Raw genomic sequence first — 22,499 nt, 5'->3', positions numbered from 1 at the left:
CCGAAATGTCCTGTTTTCGGCTCCTTACATACTTTCTGAGCCCTTTGCAAAGCTCTGAGAACTTAGACCTGTCTTGGGCAGCAAGAGAATAAAAAAGACACACAGAAAAGCTGGGATCAGGTTTTCAGATGGGGGGGCAGGGACCTGGAATCCTCCAAGCTTCTACCTGCTGTCCAGACTCTGCCAGTCTCAGGGCTAGAGCTGACTCTCCGCTGCTGTGAGCTTTGTCCCTGTCATATGTGTCCATCCTTCATCTTACTGCCACTCTGCATGGGCCACACTGAAGTCAGAGGGCACCGGTGACATCGGCCATCCACAGAAGGGCCACTTGATCAAGTTACACGCTGGGATAAACACAAGGGAGGGCCATATATAGAGATGTGACAAATAGAAGGAACCCTGGACATGTCACGGGAAGAAGGCAGAGTGTGAGGTTGGGGACGGACGGCAGGCCACAGATGGCATGGAGAGAGCACCCAGGGTCCTATAAAGGAGGTCCCTGCCTGCGTGGCCTCGTCTCTTTGGGCTCTGCTCTGTTCCCACACAGCCACCTGAGAATGTCCTGTTTTCAGCCCCTCACATACTTTCTGAGTCCTTTGCAACGCTCTGAGAACTTAGACCTGTCTTGGGCAGCGAGAGAATGAAAAAGACAGACACACAGAAAAGCTGGGATCCTGTAGACTGAGCTCTCTGAAGCTCGGTGTGTTTATTATACAGGTAAACAGCATGGCAGAGTTCCTGCATACAGCCAGACAGGGAGACAGAAGGCTGTCACATACAGATAAACAGAGAGCCAGAGTTATTCTGCCTGACAGAGGCAGGCTTAGCTGATCTCAGCAGGAGCACCGTGGAGGAGAAAGCTACAGTAAATATTTTCTGCATACAGAAGGCTTTGCCATCCCTGTGAGTGTCACCCCAGGGGGAAGACTTTGCAATTTCCTCATGGACTGAGGCTAGGGTCCTTGACCTGGCTGGGCTCATGTCAAAACACACACACACACACACACACACACACTCAAGGCTTCCTGCAGATACTAATAACTGAGATACTTGTTTGAGATTAAGCCTGTTCTCTTCCTGTCTCTGGGTGCTTGGTTTTGCTAAGTGTCTTAGTCAGGGTTTCTATTCCTGAACAAACATCATGACCAAGACACAAGTTGGGGAGGAAAGGGTTTATTGAGCTTACACTTCTGCATTGCTGTTCATCACAAAAGGAAGTCAGGACCGGAACTCAAGCAGGTCAGGAAGCAGGAGCTAACGCAGAGGCCATGGTGGGATGTTTCTTACTGGCTTGCTTCCCCTGGCTTGCTCAGCCTGCTCTCTTATAGAACCCAAGAATACAAGCCCAGAGATGGCACCACCCACAAGGGGCCCTCCCCCTTGATCACTAATTGAGAAAATGCCCCACAGCTGGATCTCACGGAGGCACTTCCCCAACTGAAACTCCTTTCTCTGTGATAACTCCAGCCTGTGTCAAGTTGACACACAAAACTAGCCAGTACACTAAGGGTGCATTTTGGGCCGACATTTGCCCTCTTCCCAAAATTGTGATAGGTAGAGAGGCCTGGGCCTGTAACCCCAGCTACTGAGAAGGCAAAGAGTGTTTCAGCCTGGAAGTTCAGGAGATGCTACTACAGCCTGTGCATTTGGGAGGCTGATCTGGCTGGAACAACAAAGAATGAAGGAAAGACAGGCACGCATCCAGAAAAGCTGGGTTTGGTTGGGCCACGCACTCTGATGGAGACACCACCAGCATCGGGGACACTCAGCGTGTTTGTTATATACAACTGAATGAGGTGATGGGTCAGTTAATGTCATAGGGGGTCTCTGCAGGGGATTGTGGAGTCTGCCTGGTCTAGCCGCCTTGAGAGGCAGGCACATAGGTTTTTCAGGTTAGAGTCCATGGCTCCTAGGGCAATTGTGTGCCCTTCAGTTCCTGAGAAACCAAGTCACTCCCTCAATGCCCCAGGAGCCGGGGATTCGTTGGAACCTGAAATACTTTATGACACATGCCTTTCAAGGCAACTAGACCATGGTTCCCCACAGCATTCCAATAAATCTCTTCCCAAGATGAGCCCTCAACCACAGGTATATTTTCTTTTAGTGATAGAAAATGAACTTATGCAAAGGTCCAACAATTTGAGTTTGTGTTTGACCTGTAAAGTTATATTGAGGTGAAAAATTTTTTTAAAAAAGAGGCTGGGGTGCTTTTGTTGTTGCTGTTGTTAATTCTGTAATATATAAGAGGGTTTTTTTTTTAATAGGTTTTAAAATTTGTTTGAGGGGTTTTGTTTTTGTTGTTGGACTGTTGGGGTTTCTTTGTTTGTTTGTTTGTTTTGTATGGGGTTTCATCACGCAGCCTTGGCTGGCCTAGAACTGTGTAGTCCACGAGGGGTAAAATTCACAGAGATCTGCTTGCCTCTGTCGCTGAGTGCTGGGATTAAAGGAGTGCACTACCCTGCCAAAACCACAGTCTTTTCCGAATCAGCTTCCAATTTACTGATAATTTGGTCAGAGACAGTAGCTGGAGTGACACCGCTCCTTCGATTTGTTGAGACTTACTTTAACGCCCACAGTGTGATCAACCTTTTATGAAAGGTTCCGTGTGAGGTCAGAAACATCGCTGCAGCTGCTGAATGCAAAGGTTAGATATGCCCACTTGCTTGTCTCTATTAATTCGATCAAATCTTGAGTCTGGGGACTGAACCTTTCTCATCCTGAGCACGAGGCCTGCGACTGCGCAGCACCCTCAGCCCTAGTCCCACAGCTTGAGAATTCAACTATTGTTTTCCTAGCCGATCAATTACTAATCAGTTACAGATGCTGTTTCTACTCTTATGTTTGTGTGTGCGCGCGCGCGCGCGCGCGCGCGCTCGCGCGCGTGTATGTGTGTGTGTGTGCGCGCGTGTGCGTGTGCGTGTGCTGGGGATAGACCCAAAGCTTGTCTCCTCCGTTTGTCCTCAGCCCTACTTAGCTCGTCCCGACCCCTTACACTCTTCCTGCCTACTGACCCCCTTTTCCTGCTTGGGTCCATGGTGCCAGCTCCCAAGTCTGACCACGTCCCTAATCAATTAGCTTTAGACATCCGGGGGAAATAAGCCATCCCTGCTCGGCTTGTGCTGCCTGGTCCTCACATCTGTGCTACCCAAGACCCCACGGTGCCGCCGAGCTGCACTCCAGCCCCTGTCTCTACTATGTGGATTTCCCATTTTCTGACACATTTGATGTAATCTAAGACTGATAGTCTAATCTTACTTCTGAGAAAGATACTCTCCTGCATGTCTCAATATTTTAACCGTTCGCCTGTCTGCATTTTCTCTGCCCACCAGTTCTTCGGCAACCCAATCTTCTGACTGACATCATGTTCCTTCTCCCTAAGTTGCATCCGTTGGACAGTCCATCCTGTAGTAGTTGTATTTGTTTCCAAATGTACCTATTTTTAAGGTTCTAGGTTGGTAATTTCTCTTTGAGCCCTTAGGAATCATAAGAACAGCTTTCCTGGTTCCCATTGCTGCTGCTAATTCTGTTTCAGTCAAATTATTACATGTTTTTTTTAAAATAATCTGCAACATACTTTTAAAACATTTTTTTACTGCACCATGCCATTATATGGTATCTCAGATATGTTTCTGATGCTGTGATAAAATGCAAACAATAGCCTTAGGGTTATAACTTACAGGTTCAGAGAGAATACAGTCTGTCAGGGGCGGGAGAGCCATGGATGGAGACAGAGAGAGAAAGAGAGAGAGAGAGAGAGAGAGAGAGAGAGAGAGAGAGAGAGCAGAGAACAGGAAATGGAGCCGGACTATAAACCTCAAAGCCAACCCAAATGCCACATTTAGAGGAGCCACCTTCTAAAGGGTCTATAACCTCCCCAAACCAACTGGGGACCAAATGTTCAAGTCTGTGAGCCTGTGGGAGACCTCTCATTCAGGATGGGAGTCTTATATCGTGCTATATTGACCTCTTCAGAGAGTGAGACTCGCATGTTGTCAGGTCTGAGGATGAGAAATCACTCTGTATTTGAGTATTTCCTCTCCCCCACTCTCCCTACCATCCTCCTCAGAGAGGCTGCTTAGGATAAGAATTTTTTTCCTTCCATTTTCATTATCTTAGCACTTTCTCAGACTTTCCATCTCCTTGTGTCTTTGTATATTTTTCATTCACTCTTTGTGTTAGTGATCTATCACACTCAGTTTATTCATGTCCGGGAATCAAACCCAGGGTCTCGTGCATGCTAGGCGAGCACTCTACCAGCTTAGCTGCCTTCTCGGTCCCTTTAATATCTTTAACATCTTTTCCTTTAAATTTTGTTTGAGTAAGCTTTGTCTAAGACCTTATATAAACTGGCATCTCAGTCAGAGGGAATTTACCTCCATCGATACCAGACAGGTGGCATGAACCATACCCAAAAGCTGTATTTTATGACCCCATGAAGATTACATTCTTTTGGTGGGAAAGAGCAGTTGAGCAAACCCAGTCTCTTCTTCCTTATTCTCTAGATATGATATAATACACTGTCCTAAAATGGAGGTGCATAATCTTTTTCCCAGTAAACTTTATTATTTTGAAAAAATACAAATAAAAATATCAGACACCCAAATTATCCAGAACTAACATCTACAGAACTCAGCAAATAGTTAGAATTGGCATTCAGACTGGAAACTGAGAAGCCTCACATTCAACTTCATACCTTCAGTATCAAATGTCTTTTAGGCATTTACCCACCACTTTCTTTGAGACAGGGTCTTGATATGTAACCCTGGCTAGCCTTGAACTTGCAGTTCCCTGCCTTAGCCTTCCAAGCGCTAGGATTACAGTCCTGTACCATCACAACAGAGCCACTATTCGCATTTCTAAATACAGATACATATTTCAGTGCCATATGTATTTACAGGTTGGCTATTTCTAATCTGGAAATTCAAAATGCTTCACAGCCCAAAGCTTTTTGAGCAGCGACATGCTACCTGGGTCAGCTGGAAAATTCTATACCTTGATTTCACAGGCCAGGTAAACATCAGAGGCAGGGACACTAGGACTGTCATAGCTACTATCTTCAGACTGGGCATAAGATATGTGTGAAACGTAAGTGGACTCTGTGTTTGAAATTGAGCCCCATTTCAAAGATATACAAGTACGTGTATGCCAATACACCAGCTACTTGTATGTCAGCCTGACATAAGCTGGAGTCATCAGAGAGGAGAAGGCCCCAACTGAGCAAATGCCTCCATCACATCTGGCTGTAGGGAAGCCTGGAGGACATTTTCTTAGTAATTGGTAAGTGATTGATGAGTGGGTGGGGCTCTTTGAGCTGGTGGTCCAGGATTCTATAAGAAAGCAGGCTGAGTCCGCCCTGGAGAGCAAGCCAGTAAGCAGTTCCCCTCCGAGGCCTCTGCATCAGCTCCTGCCTCCAGGTCCCCGCCCTGTGTGAGTTCTGCCCCTACTTGTTGTGGTGATGAACTGTTATACGGAACTGTGAGCAAATTGAACCCTTTTCTCCCCAAGTTGCTTTGGGTCATGGTATTTCATCCCAGCAATAGTAACCCTAACTAAGACAGCCTACATTTCAAACGTTTATCAAAATTCTGAAACAGTTCTCGTCCCGTTGCTGGTCCAGGCATTTTAGATAATGATACTCAATTTGAGTTTTGTATTTATAATTTCGATGACCCTGCGTTTATTTTCTACATTAATCTACCCTTGGGAGGGCGGGAGAGGAATATTTAAAACAAAGCTATTAACAAAAATGAATCAAACATCCAGGTCTAATGGTTGTACTGGACTTGCAGGGGTGAGATGGGCCACAGATGTTGAAGATACAACCACCAGAAAGACAGTCATCTCCAGTCCAAGCTCCGTTTAGAGTAGGGAGCTGAGAAAATTAAATCCAAGGCACACAAGGAGAGTTCTATCTTAAAGCACAAGGCTCCGTGTCTTGATTGCTCACACCAGCCTGGGTAACTGGAGGGAACACGGGCAGAATCCAAGGGTCGAACCAGGGCGCTAGCGTTGTAGGCTGAGTCTGCGCACCTTCCCCTCGGTCCCGCCTTGATTCGGCTGTAGCTGCAGCACCTCCTGTCGGTCATCAGAAGCCATCGCTTTCCCGAGCATCCGGGTGTTCATAGTCTCAAGGAAAAGAAAAAGGGGGGCTGGGTTATACGGCGTGAGAGAGGCGGTTTGATCCGGTACTGATCTATTTTCTTCTTTATGACTTTATGACTTATTCTATTCTGTCGAGGTTGGCAGTGAAAAAAAACCTAACTTGACCCCGACGTGACTTGAACACGCAACCTTCTGATCTGGAGTCAGACGCGCTACCATTGCGCCACGAGGTCACAGCAAGCTTGTGACTCTGTGTCGCTAAAGGCCTCGCTTCACCGGCTCGCTCCTGGGTCCCGAGGTTCAGAGCAGAGCGCTGTCGCTCGCCCGGGCGGAGGAGGAGTTCAGAACGCCACGGCTGCGACGAACGGCGGCAGGGAGGATGCCAAGCCGACTTTCGGCGACAAACCTTTGCCTCTTCCCCCTCCGTCTCGCGCGGTGATCCACGGGGCACACAGTGTTGGGGGAACACTCACGGGAGAGGGGACGCCGGAGGGGAACTGAGGGATGCTTGTGAACCGGAGGCCTCCTGGGAACTGGGGGAGCGGGGACCCGATTGACAGCCGCTGCACCGCCGCGGGCCCCGCCCTGTAAGATGGCGGCCGCCTCCGCGGAGGGCCAGGGGCGGCCAGGCGCGGGAGAGCGGGTCAGGCCGGACGGTTAGTGATGATCGGGACCGACCAGGCGGGCACCGGGACCAGGGCGGCCGGTCCGGGGTGACGGGGACCTGGCGGGCATCAGGCGCCAGCTCTGGTTCCTCGTCCGCTGTCGCGTGCCCACCCTCCAGGGGAAAACGTGGGGACTCGAGAGAGCGACGCCGGAGCGAACGGCTAGATGAGCAAGAAAAAGCACGCAGTTTTATTTAACTATATAAATAAGCATTTCTTAGAGGAAAGAACAATTTGTGGAATAGTTGTAAAACGGAAACGTTATTTCCCCGCGCTGTTCCTTCGTCCGGATTGTGGCCCGGACGTACACCAGGGCACACATGACACACAGAAAGTATCCTAATGTCACGAAGGGCAAAAGCCTAAACAGCAACATTAACATGTGTACTTTAAAAATTCGTATGTGCATGTGTGCTGAGTCGCATGTTTTTGGCTGTTTTGAAAGGCCTGATAAATCCGTACTCCTAGACTGAGATGTTCTTACCATCTTAAAATCTACTAAAATGATACCTTTGGATCTATTAAATGTTGCATAAAACCTTAAAATGTTGTTTACACAAAACATTCTCTGGGGACGTATGATTAAAAACTTCATCAAACTATGAAATTTAACATTAGATACAGATACATAGATTTTAGTAATGATTTCCTTCCCAAGCAAATTAATATTCTGGACAACACTAACATGATTTGAGGTGGCTCTCAATCGTGTATAACTCCAGTTTGAGATCTGATGCCCTCTTCTGGTCTCTGCAGGTTGCTACGGATTCTTTTTTCAGGGACATTCGTTTGTTTGTTCGTTTGTTCGTTTGTTTGTTTGTTTTTCAGGACAGGGTTTCCCTGGCTTTCCTAGAACTCACTCTGTAGACCAGGCTGACTTTGAACTCTGAGATCCTCCTGCCTCAGTGCTAGGATTAAAGTTGTGTGCCACCATGCCTGACTCAGGAATATTCTTTATCTATAAATGTTAAATGTCAGATTGGCTTGCCAAGAAATAATAATAATAATAATAATAATAACAATGTCACCACACAATAAAATTGAATTTTAAAAAAAAAACCTGAAGTGGCCACACATTTTGATATTCAGTTATTCTAGGGAACTTTAGGGGCAGACTCAGTTTTGTTGCATCCTGTCTTAACATAGAATGGCATATAGACTCCCTTTGTAGAACACACTAGCCTCAAATTCAGAGATCTGCCTGCCTCTGCCTCCCAAGTGCTGGGATTAAAGGTGTGCACCATTACCATTTGGCTCGGGAGTGTGGATTCCTGACTGCCACTGAGAGTCCAGACATTTTCCTCAGGAGGAATGTGTTATGTGTAGTGACAAAGCTAGAAGCTGTTAATCCTTGTGCACACCATAAGATTAAGTTCCTGTTTTTTGTTTTGCATAGCCCTGTTTCCTGGAAAAGAATGTGAGGGCCTATACATAATGCCCTTTAGACCATCTTCCCTGATTTTTACAAACCAGATACGGCTGCATGATGGTGTTAGAGATTGAGTTTCTGCCCTTTGGCCACGCCTCTCCATTACTAAATTTATATTAAAGTCAAGAGTGGTGTCAACCTCGTTTTTAAAGGATTTGTTGGATTCTAAGAATCAACCTTCTCTCTCTCTCTCTCTGTCTCTCTCTCTCTCTCTCTCTGTCTCTCTCTCTGTCTCTGTCTCTGTCTCTCTCTCGGATTTGTTTTTTTTCCAGACAGGGTTTCTCTGTGTAGCCCTGGCTATCCTGGAACTCACTCTGTAGACCAGGCTGGCCTCGAACTCAGAAATCCGCCTGCCTCTGTCTCCCAGAGTGCTGGGATTACAGGCGTGTGCCACCACCCAGCTTCTCTCTCTCTTTTTTAAAGACAGGTCCTACATAGCTTTGGCTATCCTGGAACTCACTACATAGACCAGGCTGGCATCAGACTCATACAGATCCACCGTCTCTGCCTTCTGAGTGCAGGGATTAGAGATGTGAGCCACCATGTCTGGCTAACCTTACTTTAACTTTAGAAGCTGTGCCATAGCATGCAGTCCAAGAGGCAGCAAGAAAAGAAATAAGAATCAGAGTCTCTGGGATGGAGAGAAGTGTCCCTTTCATCCACTCTCAGAATCTTCAAAGAGACCAGTCGGGTCTGAGTGTCCTTCCTTCCTGTCTCTCAAACCCACACATCCTCAGGCAAACTTCGGTGCAGACACAGAGACCGCAGACACTGGCTTTAGTCCCCAGATCCTCTGCCCTTACTCTTTCACTGGCTGGAGTTTAAAACAATTGCCAACCTTGCCTCGCCTGGCTGCAGCCCAACCATGAGCATCCCTGAAGTTATTTCTTTTACCTTAGTGAAAGGGGGTTTTCTTGACTAAGACACGTGAAAAACTACATAATAAATAACCAAGAAAACCTGGGGTTGAAGTTAAGAGCGGGTGCTGCTTTCCCAGAGAATCTGGGTTCAGTTCCCAACACCTGAGTTAGGTACGGCATGGCCCGGAAATTCCAGTTCCAGGGGATCGGTCTCCCTCTTCTGGTGTCCTTGGGTACTACACCCAGTCCACAGGACCCCTCACCCTCTCATAGGTAAATTTTTACACCTCAAAAATTCATGTACTAGATTCAGAGAAGAGGCTCACTTATCTGAATGGCTTTTTGTTATGTTTTCATTTTTGTTTTTGTTTTAAATCGCCATTCGGGTTAAAAGTGCAGTAAGAAAGGCTGTTTTCTTTGTACCTAATGCTCAAAACAATGTGGGTTTTTTTTCTGGGGAACTATTGCCAAACACTATTGCGATAGGACTGTCTAAACCAAATGAATAAGGAGAAACGGAGAGCAGCTAGGGTATAATGCACCAGAAGTAAACACGTACGCTGGCAGAAAAGTGAGGTTCAGAATTAACTTGAGCCGGGTGGTGCGGTGGCGCATGCCTGTAATCCCAGCACTCTGGGAGACAGAGGCAGGTAGATTTCTAAGTTCGAGGCCAACCTAGCCTACAGAGTGAGTTCCAGGACAGCCAGGGGTACACAGAGAAACTCTGTCTCGGAAAAAAACAAATCCAAAAAAACAAAAAACAAAAAAGCAAAAAAACAAAACAACAACAACAAAAAAGATTTAACTCAAGAACAGAGATGGTGAACCGGTGATCCGGGAGCTGCCTCTGAGTTCTTGTCACCCTGTTGTGTGTGTGGGGGGGGGGGGGGGAGGGATAAAGAAGATCCGCAGCAAGTCAATGAATTCGGATGGCCTGGGGAAATCTGTCAGTGTGGTACACTGGGGACCCAGCAGCCCTGGGTCCCGAGGAACCCAAGTGAAGAAGAATCCAGAGTGGAAAGGCAGATGAACAGCCCAGATGGATCACATCTCGCTTGACTCCCCAGCTTTGGAAGACTGACTTGTTGGCCCAGGGGCACCCACCAAACTTTCCAGGTTCTTATGTCTCGAGATTCTACCAGGAACACATGATTAAGTAATAGAAATAGAGATTGATTTCTTTTTTTAGGGAAAACAGAGCTGGAGACACACATGCATACACACACACACACAGAGGGGTGGGTTCAGGAAATCAGTACTATTGTGTATAAAACTGAAAAAGGCAAACTGGTTCTGAGATCACAGGGTGACTAATGTTTGAAATGTTTCTGTCCCAGTTTTTGTTTCTTCTCTAGAGGATATGTACTAATAAAGCAATGAAAGGGCTGAAGAGATGGCTCTGTGAGTTAGGACCAGGGTTCAATTCCCCACACCCCACATGGCAGCTCACAACTGGCTGTAACTCCAGTTCTGGGGCATTGAACATCCACATCTTTCCTCTGCAAGCACCAGACACACAATGGACCAGTAAGCCCTGACCCACTAAGCGACACTGTCTCACCACTAACTGCACGCTGGATTTTCCCAGCAGCATCTCCTGGGCTCTCGAGTGCTTTGGAGGATTGGTGTGTGCGGAGCCTCATGAGCAGGGCAGCAGACAGCTGTCAGGCACACCTGGCCAGGTGAGTGGGAGTGGCTTCACTGCTCCTTACATGATGGTCACAGCTTGGAAGCTGAGGCAGTAGACTGACAGCCGGAGCCTGTGCACTAACTGTCCTCGCACCTACAAGCTCTTCCCTGGAGGAAGATCTGAAGGGCACATCTGGGATGGCTTCAGCATCTACTGTGTGGTTGTTTTCAGGGTTTTCCCTCTGCGTTATTCTTCCCATCCCACTTGTCCATGGGAAGTGGCAGCCTCAACCATGAGTTAATGCCAGGGGTTCAGGCATGCTAACCTGAGGGGTTCAAGCACTCTCCCAACTGAGCCTTATCCTCCGCCCATAACAAGGGGACAAACAAACAGCACACACTAGTTGTTGTCTCTTTCCTCTCAGTCCTCTCTGCTTTGTAAGCTTCTGTGATCCAAGCTTCTGTTTTTTCCCCGATGACGTTGGTCAGTGTAGACCCATGTAAATCTAAGTAAGTGGTTTTGGAAGGTTCATAGATCTCTTTTAGGACTATGTGTTGCAATCCTTAATCCGGGGCACTACTGGGAAATGATGAAACCTTTAGGTCAGCAAACCTAGCAGAAGGAAGTTAGATCATTGGCATGTGTCTATGAAAGGGACATTAAAGCCCTGACCACTTTCAGTTTAACAACACTTCAGTACTCTTGAGTCTTTTTAATCCCCCTCCCCTCTTTGGAGAAGCGGCAGGCTAGCCTCACTCAGTATGTAGCTGAGGCTAATCTTGAATTCCATATCCCCCTCTATATCAGCTCTCCTAGTGCTGGGAATCCAGGCCTGCACCATATGAAGCAGGCTTTATGCAGTGTTGGGAATGGTACTCACAGTTGCCGGCATGCCAGACCTGATTCATGAATTTTTATGGAGCTTGATTTGGATTGGTTTTGGTTTTTTGAGACAGGGTTTCTCTGTGTAGCTCTGGCTGTCCTGGTTTCTCTACAGACCAGACTAGCCTCTAACTCTGAGACCCACAGTGTTGAACCCACTATGATCTTGCTAAATGGACATAGTGTCCAACTTCCCTCTAAATTCCCGTCTCTCTACCCACAGGGCGGCTCTCAGACCTCATCAGAGAAATTCTTGTAGTGGATGGCAGTTAACACAAAAACTCACAGAGTCTGTGCAGTGCTCAGCCACAAATGAAGCATCTACGTCACACTCCCTCCAAGGCTCAGGAACTACCACGGAAGAGGAGACAGTTACGTCAAATGATGTTTTGCTGGGGTGAAAGGATGTTTTGCTAAAGCAAACACGTGAAAAGATATTTCACTACTGGGACACCTTCAGAAAATGACAGGGATTGCCCTGGCTCCCAAAGGCACAGCCCAGCCAGAGCTATTTAAAACATTTTTTCCCAACATTTCACAAGCCAAAGAGATTTCTTCTTCTTTTTTGATTTTTTTTTTTTTCTGAGACAGGGTTTCTCTGTATAGCCCTGGCTGTCCTGGAACTCACTCTGTAGACCAGGCTGCCCTCGAACTCAGAAATCCACCTGCCTCTGCCTCCCAGAGTGCTGGGATTACAGGCGTGCACCACCACCGCCCGGCTGCCAAAGAGATTTCTAAGTAACCCTGAAACTATTTCCACCTTGGCCAGAGAGTTCTTCCTTTGGAGGTCTATCAGAAGGGCTGCTGATTGGCCCAAATAAATAGCTGTGATTGGTCTAAACATCTTTTTTAGGCTACATAAGCAACCTCATCCAGTGAGTTACTGGACCGACACCCAGGTTCCCCAGAGAGTCCACCATAAAGGCGTCTCTCCAGTGGTCTTCATTTGCCTTCAGTCGTGAAAGCTGAGATTGCAACACAAAGAGGCAAAAATGACAGCAGAGAGCAGTGGAAACAGTCACAGTGAGGACGGCAACTGATGGTCAGAGGGCTAAGCAGGAAGAGAAGCCTCGGAACCAGGAAGAAGCCAGGGAGGGCTAGAGGAAGGAGAGACGAGAGACGGTGGAGCCGGCTAACGGAGGGTAAAGGAGCCGAGTGTGGCAGCCAAGTCTGTAGTCCTGGAACTTGGAAGGTGAAGGCAGGAGGCTTAGGAGTTCAAGGTTACCCTCAGCTACATAGCAAGTTCGAGGCCAACCTGGGCTATGTAAGTCCCAGCCCCAAAATGAAATAAATGAAAATAATAAACGGGTTTAAAGATCCAGAAAACAGAAACTGCAGACCCTAGTTAGCAGAAATGTTCCAAACATCTGTCCAGACTTAAGGACCAAAGGTCTCAGACCTCAGGATGAGACCTGTAATTCTGGCTGTTGTCGCGGGTGATCTTTTCAGGTACCTGCGGACTGAACCAGACTGTAACACTAGAGGGCGCCATGCTCTTCTGCTTCGCGTGCCCACTGCCCGCTGCTCCGTCATCCTGAGGACAGACAGGTTTAGCACTTGAAGACTTTGTCCTCACAGCCTGTGCTTTCTATGTGGGTCGAGCAAAAAAGCCCTCAGCCAGCAGAGTGAGGACAGCAGGAGCAACGGAATTCTTTCCTAACTGCCTCGCCTGGTCATGTGACCCTGCACAGGCTCTGCCTCTGGTCTTCAAGAGCTAGAGGGATGACGGAGAGTTCTTGGTCTCCACATGATGTGGTGCTGTTTTACGTTGCTCCATTAATGGCATATACAAAGATGTTCACAGCCACTATGGGGTGAGCACCCAAAAGGGAACTGCCTCCTGTGCTGGTTCCTGTTGTTGCTTGCTTGTTTTTGTTTGCTTGTTTGTTTGTTAGTTTGCTTGCTGTTTGTCAACTTGATACAAACCTAGTTTTATCTGAGAAGTAGGAATCTCAACTAAGGAATTGCCTTCACAGATTGGCCTGTAGACAAGTCTGTAGGAAATTTTCTTGATTGGTGATTGATGTGAGAGAATCCAGCCCTCTGTGGCGGCGCCACACCTGGGCAGTTGGACCTGGACTGTGTAGGTTAGCTGACGGTGAGTCTGGAAACAAGCCAGTAAGCAGCGTCCCTCCTCCACGGTCTCAGCCTTGGTTCCCGCCTCCAGGTTGCCCGCCCTGCTTCAGTTCCTGCCGGGGCTTCCGGCTTCCGTTAGTGATCAGGATGAGTAAGCCAAATATAAATGTGTTCCTCCCTCCGTTGCTTTTGGTCATGGCCTTTATCACGGCAGTAGAAAGCTAACTAGGACACCACAGGCTTGTAGCAACTGGAGCAGGGACTGCATGTGATGACAGAAAACAGCTGAGCAAGGAAATCTTGCGCCAGTGAGGGAAGCGCTCCCTCACAGAGACTATGGTCTATCGTTTCCCAAACATTCTAGACGAGACCAAATCTCCTCAGAGTGGGAAAAGAACAGGCCACTGTGGGGACAGGAGCCTTACCCCTGCATGATAGGGATGTGGGGAACCCAGGTGGAGGAAGCTCTAGTTACAGGATGTGCTAGGCAAGGTCACTGTCTGGACTGCAGAGGCGCATCTGTGCAGGCTGCTCCCCAGAGACAACCCATTTCGGGACTCATAGTGATGCACTTGCACAGGAGGAGGAGAAAGAGTGTCTGCAACCCGTGCCCGGCAGAGATGGAACCCTCCACTCAGGGTTCAGTGGGGCTCCACCTTCTCCCCACAGGATCACTTACAGGTTCTCTGGTGGCCCAGTGGGTAGTGGCACAGTTCGGGACGCATCCTCCAGCGTCCGTCTGCTGAGGCCTCTGTTCTCTCTTGGATTAGAAGGCATGCAGATCTTTGTCTGAGCTGGCCCCAGAAACGTCCGGCATCTCCCTCTCCTGAAGCTTCTCTTTGAGCTCAGGATAGAGTCAGGACCATGAGGTTTGACTCTGTGTCCCTCTGTGGCCAATATGCCTGGATTTTGGGGACTTCCCATGTTGAGCAGGTGTGCTGCACAGATGGTCCCATCTGCTGAGGGACTTCCCAGTGCACCTGAGTTTTAGTATTTTGCTCCCAAGTCAAACAGGGCTCAACTTGGAGTATTCCCTAACTCCTTTGGATTGCCTCAAAAATACAGAATGGGTGCAGGCCAGAAGCCCCTGGGCGAGGCAGCAGAACCCACCATGTCCCCTTATGTTTTACATTACATTGCAGTGACAACCTGCCTCTGATTACTTCCCACAACCTGCATATGTCCCAGCAGGCATCTATGATATTGGGCTAGACCACAAGCCCAGCTAACACAGTCTAGAAATGTCCTTAAAGCTGAACAGACACCTCCTCCTCCATCCCACCAACTTTCCATCCTCTCTAATCAGGAGATGCCACAAGTTTCTTGGTGAATTTGGAGGGCTCAGACCGGGTGCCCTATCAAGGCTTGTTTCTGTACAGATATGAAACAGAATATGTCCTATGATGGTTTGAGTGAGAATGGCCCCCATAGGCTCAAATGTTTGTTTGGTTCTTAGCGGGACTGTTTGAAAGGATTAGAAGGATTAGGGGGTGTGGCTTTGTTGGAGTAGGTGTGTCCTTGCTGGCAGAAGTATGTCTATGGGGGTGGGTTTAAAAGCCCACACTAGGCTCAGTGCCTTACCTCCACACTTCCTGCCTATAGAACAGAGTTTAAAACTCTCAACTCCCCACTATGATGTTCATGAACTAATCCTCTAACACTGTAAGCCAGGCCCAATTTTGTTTTGTTTTGTTTTTTTGTGTTTTTGAGACAGGGTTTTTCTGTGTAGCCCTGGCTGTCCTGGAACTCACTCTGTAGTCCTGGCTGCCTCAAACTCAGAAATCTGCCTGCCTCTGCCTCCCAAGTGCTGAAATTAAAGGAGTTCGCCACCACTGCCGGTGCCAGCCCCAATTAAATGCTTTCTTTTATAAGAGTTGCCTTGGTCATGGTGTCTCTTCACAGCAATAGAACAGTAACTAAGAAAGGTCCCTAAACCCAGTGTATTCTTCCACAAAGAGCAGCAAAGGCATAGAGGCCCGTCAGAGGTCTGACCCCCTCGGAAGCCCTATCCTTTACACGCCAAGCATGGTTCCCATGGAGATATGTGTATTAGTCAGGGTTTGCTCAAGAAACAAAACTTATAGACTGAGTCTACACATAGGTATAGAAAGGGGATTATGTAGAATGGCTCACAGACTGTGGTCCCACCAGTCCAACAAAGGCTGTCTGCTATCCAGTAGTCCATGAGGCTGGATGTCTCAGCTGATCTTCAGCACACCTTCGGAATCACGAAGAAGCAGCCTCTAACACCAGTGAAGACATGAGCTTGCTAGTGAAAGCAGGTAGAGAGAGGGAGCAGCCTTCCCTCTGTGGATACAGGCTGCCAGAAGGTATGGCCCAGGCTAAAGGTGGGTCTTCTCACCTCAACGGATCTGGGTTAAAGATACATCTTCCTATCTCAAAGATCCAGATTAAAAGTGGCTCTTCCCGCTCAAGAAAAAAAAAATCTCTCACAGGTAAGCCCAGCCATTTGGGTTTTAGTTAATTCCAGATGTAGTCAAGTTGACAACCAAGAATAGCTGTCACCACAGGGAACAAGCTGAGATTTTCTATTAAGGTTTTTTTTTTTCATTTTTAAAAACTGTATGTATATGGGAGTTTTGCCTTACACGTATGTCTGTTCTACACGCCATCTGTGGTCAGTGCCCCAAGAAATTAGAAAGGACACCAGATCCCCTGGGACTGGAGTTACTGACAATAATGAGCTGCCATGAGGCTGCTGGAAACTGAGCCCAAGGCCTCAGTCAAGAGCAGTCAGTGCTTTCAAGGGATGAGTCCTCTCTCCTGCTCAAACTTCCTTTTCTTCTTCATGCTGGAGGTGGGAGTCCCCCTCCCAATCCCCTAAGAGCACTCTCCCACTCTAAGATATACCCAGCCTCTTTCCTAATTCCTTCACGTATTGGGAGTTGTGGGGGAGGGGGGAGCCACCCCCCTAAGCCCGGATCTGCTCACGCCCACCTTAGAAATCCTGTGTTAAAATATAGAATATGCTATCTCTGGATTTGCTCACTATAGGCAAATTGTCCAGGATAGAGTTGTACAAAATCTAATTTTTTAAAAAATGAAGCCAGAATGGTGAATTTGTCCTTGTCACCGTGGCTGTCCTTTTATCAGGGCTGAGCCTTCACTGCAATGTCACATGCTTCCCTGTGTTTAAATGACTGCCCGCTCTGAGCCCTGCAGCCTGGGGCAGAGTACTGTGAACAGATGTCCCTTTAAGCTGCCACCTCCTTTGAGAAGGTGTGCAGTCTCCCTCCTACTAAGGTAAAGCCAGGACACCTGTGGGAACAAGAGATGGAGAGAGCCTCAGGGGCTCATCAGTAGCTTGCTACCCACAAAGCTCTCAGCCTTTTTCGGTGAGGATGTGAATGTATCTGTTCCTTAGACACTTTCTTCTACTCTCACCACACAGCCAAACATGGATGAAAAACAGAGGAAGGTGGACCCATAAGCTCCCCCAAGACAAACTGGCCTCGAACCTGTGTCTCACACAGGAAAAATGTTTCTTCAAATATATAAAAAGGAGACTTTTTTTAAACACCAGCCCAAAGCCTGGGCATTGAGTTCAGACAGTAAAAGAACTTGCCAGGCAAGGAGGCAGATCTGAGTTCGAATTCCCAGGATCACAAGAGGCTGGACACTGTAGTCCTAGCATTCTATGGGAGGTTGGAGGTAGAGACCAGAGAAGCCCCCAGAAGCTTGTGGTTCACCAGAAAGCCAAGGCCATCAAAACAAAACAAAACATTCAGATTTCAGCGCTGGAGAGATGGTTCACAGTTAAAAGCACTGGCTATTCTTCCAGAGGACCAGGGTTCGATTCCTAGCACCCACATGGTGGCTCAGAACCATCTGTAACTCTAACTCCAGGGGATCTGACACCTTCAAACAGACATGTGCAGGCAAAACTGCCAGTCCTCAAGTGTCATCCTCTGACCTCCACACCTGTGTCATGGCACACTCATGCCTTTATTCACACTCATGAAGACACATGTACATATGTACACACACACACACACACACACACACACACACACACACACGCCATCTTTTTAGTTAGCAGAAAATCACCAGGCCTCACACCTTTTCAAAATAGGTGTGGAATAGGAAAAGTTCCTATTCCATCCACTGATTTGGGGCAGCCTGGATCTCTGTCTCTGTCTCTCTCTGTCTCTCTGTCTCTCTGTCTCTCTCTTGGATTTGGTTTTTTTGAGACAGGATTTCTCTGTATAGCCCTGGCTGTCCTGGAACTCACTCTGTAGACCAGGCTGGCCTCGAACTCAGAAATCTGCCTGCCTCTGCCTCCCAGAGTGCTGGGATTACAGGCGTGCGCCACCACTGCCCAGCTAGCCTGGATCTCTCTTAACAGTGCTACCCTTTACACCCTCAGCCGCTTCTCTTCTTAGCTGAAAGGCTCACTCTGTCTGCCCCAGTTTTACTTCATCATCACTGAGACAAAAGTGCCCACAGGTCCACATCACCGCAGACAAATGCCTACTGCAGCAGGCGTGGGCTCCAAGGCCAAATACATTGAGATTCCCTGTGGACTCTTTGTCCCTTTAAGATAGAGTAAATCAGGATGAAACTGAGCATGAAGTACAAGTAGGAAAATCAGAGGAAGCCAGAGAAGGCTGGGATGCTAGGGAATCCATAAGCAAAAGTGCAGGAACCTCACGTGGGCTCAGGAGCCAGGCTCTGCTGACTGCAGGAGGCTAGAACACACTGCTGCAGTCTTTCCTGGCAATGTTGAAAGGGTTATTTTGAGAGCAGCTATTTAAAAAAAAAAAATCCTTTGAGAAAGCAATTTACATCTGTAAAGGAATGACTGGGTACAAGCACCAGCCTCAGGAAGAGCAAGAGATGGTACATCACACACACACACACACACACACCATCTTGAGGTGTGGACTCCTTAACACCAGGCAAGTGGAAACACCAGGCATGTGAGGCTTTCTCTAAGCAATCTCTACCTACCTGAACCCACCTAAAGGAACAGTCTGTCCTGAACCACCTTCTCAGGAACCTTCTCAGCCAGCAAAGACTAACACAGACCACAAGAGAGATTGCTCTTCTGGTGACCAGATACAGTGTGTGTGACTCTGGGAATCTCCTAGACAGGAAAGCCTTGTCCTACCTCCAGAGGTCAAAGAGGCAAAAGGAGGCGCGTTTCAGGTGGACTCCCTTCCCAAAGCACCCAGAGGTAGATTTCTGTTCTCAGAAGGCTCCAAACTGGCCGTGGGTGGCCACGCTTGGCCTTCTCAGTCTACAGAACAGGGTGACAGATGAGTGACATGTACGGATAGCCATTCCTCGGGGGAACTGTCCAAATGAGAGCCACCGGCCTTTCTTTTATGGTGATTTATTTCCCTTAGCATAATGTCCCTAAGTATCGCCCACATGGAAGTGACAGAGCCCCCCCTTTCTGAAGGCCGAGTGATATTCTATTGCACATTGGTTTGCAGCCCTTGCTGTTAGTGGACCCCAGGGCTGCCTACCCCCCACCTTGGTGACAGCACTAAGCAGGCTATGCATAGACTCTCAGAGGCTCTGACTCCAAAGTTTTTAGGTACATGACCAGATGGATAATACGTGGCTCTATTTTTGGTTTTGAGGTGCCTCCTACTGCTTTCTATACTGCTGCCCAATTTTACATTCCCACTAACAGCCAAGTCTTATGGAAAACTTTAATTTCAGATCCCTTACCCACAAAGTGAAGGTAGGACGGAATGCTTAGGTTGTATTTTTATCTCACTGATGAATAATTTAGACATTTCTTACATCGTATCACTAATGTTGCTTCTTTAGCTATTAAGAATATCAGCATGGGGGCTGGAGCAATATCAGTGGTTAAGAGCACTGGCTGTTCTTGCAGAGGACCCAGGTTCAATTCCCAGCACCTTCATGGCAACTCACACCCATTCATAACTCCAGTTGCAGGGGATCTGTTGCCCTCTCCAGACCTCCAAGGTACCTGTAGTGGAATTTTAGTAGAATCGGTGTATCTAGTGTAGACATCAGAATGAGTCGTTGTTTTCTAGAAGTACTTTAACCTTGAAGAAAGTATTATAGAGACCAGTGATTGCTTTCTGTTCTCTATAGTACTGTTTTTCTGAAGGAGCTTGGCAAGCCTGAAGGGGGTGGTTCTGATGCTAAGGTCCTATTCCCCAATTGGTTCTTGAAATGTCAGTAAAGAAAGCCAAGGGCTAACAGCTGATTGCAAGGTACAGGCGGGATTCCGGGTCCCAAAGAGAAGAGGAGACAAAAGGAAGGAGAGGGGAGTTTTCTGCCTTGTTTTGGAGGAAGAAGAATGCGGCCACTATGTAGAGGGGAGCCTGTGGCCCCCACTACAGGCAGGTGGTCATGATTTTCGGCAGGGGTCAGGTAGGACTAGCCACTGAAGTTTAGGGCAGGTGGAGAGACAGAGATAATAAACTGGGAAGGGTGCACTTTTCCAGATGGGAAATATCAACACCCGGCAGTGCCAAGAAAGCAAGTTACAAAAGAACATACTGTGTTTGTGTCTTTTATCTGCATACTCAAGGGAAGCTGGGAAGGGGGTAGGGAGGCTCACTTCCCGGAGCAAGGCCTAGAGCAAAAGGGAAACTGGGTGGGCACTCTAGAACATGGTGGCCTCCCAGTACAAGGCTTGTATAACTTTGGTTACAAGATGGTCCTGGCACACCTGACATGTCTTGCATTATTGATCACTGCAAACAGTGCACAGTAAGGACTAATGCTGCAGGGGTTGATGTCTTACTTCAGGAAACATATAGATTAGATGAGGGGCTTTGCCATGAGGAAAACTTGTTTCACCTGAAAACAACTAACAATCGATCAATATGTTTCTGTGTGGCTGTTCCAGGTTCAGTTCATGGAGACGGTCCCTTCCTGCTGCCTCAGAGCCTGGTTGCATTCTGGAGTGGCCCTCTTTCTTCGATCAACTCTCATAATTCAGAACACCAACAGGTGTCAGATGCGCACATGGTGCACAGACATGCATGAAAGCAAAACACTCATAGCACATAAGTTAAAAATAAATCTTAAAAAATAGCACAAGTTCCTAACTCATCTGCTCATCTAACAACAGAGACATCTGTCCTCAGGAAATAAGTTTTAGAGTTATACTCTATTCCACAAACTCACATGCATGAACACTCACACATGCACATATGTACACAACATGCATTTACAAAATATAGGTAACATTAAACCATAAAGCAACTATCTTGATTTGAAGTTGGCATTGTGTTAGAATAGGAAAGCTTAAAGAATCCACCAGAAACTTGTTCAAACTTTAAAAATGCACTAAGAACCTGTACAAACAATACCACTCACATACAACTCAGCTATGTTTGCATCTCAAAAAGAGATTTGTACAGTCATTTGTTTTGTTTTTTGAGGCAGAGTTTCTCTGGATAACAGCACAGCTGTCCTGGAACTCACTTTGTAGATCAGGGTGACCTTGAAATCACAGAGATCCAGCTGCTTCTGCTTTCAGAGTGCTGGGATTAAAGGCATGCACCACCACACCTAGCCTATTGCACATAATATTTATTATTTCTCAATTACATTATTTATTTATTTATTTATTTATTTATTTATTTATTTATTTAGTGTGTGTGTATGTGTGTGTGTGTGTGCGTGTGTGTGTGTGCAAACATGCTCATGTACTTAGATGTGTCATTGGTCAGAGGATAACCTGTAAAAGTATCACATTTCCTGATGTATATATATACATATATATATAATAGCTTTGACCTCTAATTTTAGCTACCTAGGAGGCAGAGGCAAGAAGATTGCAAGTTCAATGACCTTAGGCAACTTAGAAACTCTGTCTCAAAATAATAAATAGATAGATAGAGAGATAGATAGATAGATAGATAGATAGATAGATAGATAGATAGAGAGTGTGGGTGATTGGGCTCAGAAGGTAAAGGCATTTTGCTGTCAAGCCCAATGACCTGAGTTCAATCTTTGACACCCACACAGGAGGAAAGAACTGACCCCACATAGCATGCACATGCCCATATTCAGACAGACAGACAGACAAGTAGATAGGTAGAATGCAAAAGAAGGATTTGATGTAGCTAAAGATGTCGCTCCCTGGTAGAGTGCTTGTTTAGGAGAACCAAGGCTCCAGGCTAAATACCAAATACCAAGAATGCATTCCCCAACCATAATATAAAACAACATGGTAATGGCATGAGAATGGATATATCAACCAGAACAAAGTCTTGACATAATCCATGAACATGCATCTGATCCATGACAAGGTGTCAGTGAGACACAATGGGAAAAGGACAGTCTCTTCAACAAACAATGCTAAGAACACTAGATATCAAACATGTGGCATGAGCATGAATTTGCTTCTTACACCTCACGCAAAGATCAATGCAAAATGGTTAGAGACATAGGACTCAACAAAAAGATAGAAAAAAAAAGGCTTCATGTTATTGGAACAGTCAGTGATTTTTTTTTTTTTTTGGTTTTTTGGATTTGTTTTTCTTGAGACAGGGTTTCTCTGTATAGCCCTGGCTGTCCTGGAAATCACTCTGTACACCAGGCTGGCCTCGAACTCAGAAATCCACCTGCCTCTGCCTCCCAGAGTGCTGGGATTACAGGCGTGTACACCACCACCCGGATGGTCAGTGAATTTTTAATAATTTATTTTTGTTTTATACACACCGGTGCATTGCGTGCATGTGTGTCTGTGTGAAGAGGTTGGATTCCTGGGACTGGAGTTGCAGACAGTTGTGAGCAGCCATGTGGGTGCTGGAAACTGAACTCAGATCTTGAAGAGCAACCAGTGCTCTTAACTGGTGAACCATCTCTCCAGCCTAGGCAGTAGGTTTTTGATA

At 47.0% G+C, this 22,499-nt stretch overlaps 1 non-coding gene across 1 annotated transcript; it reads right to left on the bottom strand.

Annotated features, from left to right (window-relative positions):
• Nucleotides 1–6,263: 6,263 nt before the first annotated feature.
• Nucleotides 6,264–6,335, bottom strand: Trnaw-cca (transfer RNA tryptophan (anticodon CCA)). The gene has a single exon. It is a non-coding gene; the product is annotated as a tRNA-Trp (tRNA).
• Between the last annotated feature and the right edge of the window lie 16,164 nt (nt 6,336–22,499).

Source organism: Apodemus sylvaticus, chromosome 10, assembly GCF_947179515.1.
Source record: "Apodemus sylvaticus chromosome 10, mApoSyl1.1, whole genome shotgun sequence".
NCBI lineage: Eukaryota > Metazoa > Chordata > Mammalia > Rodentia > Muridae > Apodemus > Apodemus sylvaticus.
This window is presented reverse-complemented; position numbering and strand designations above follow the sequence as displayed.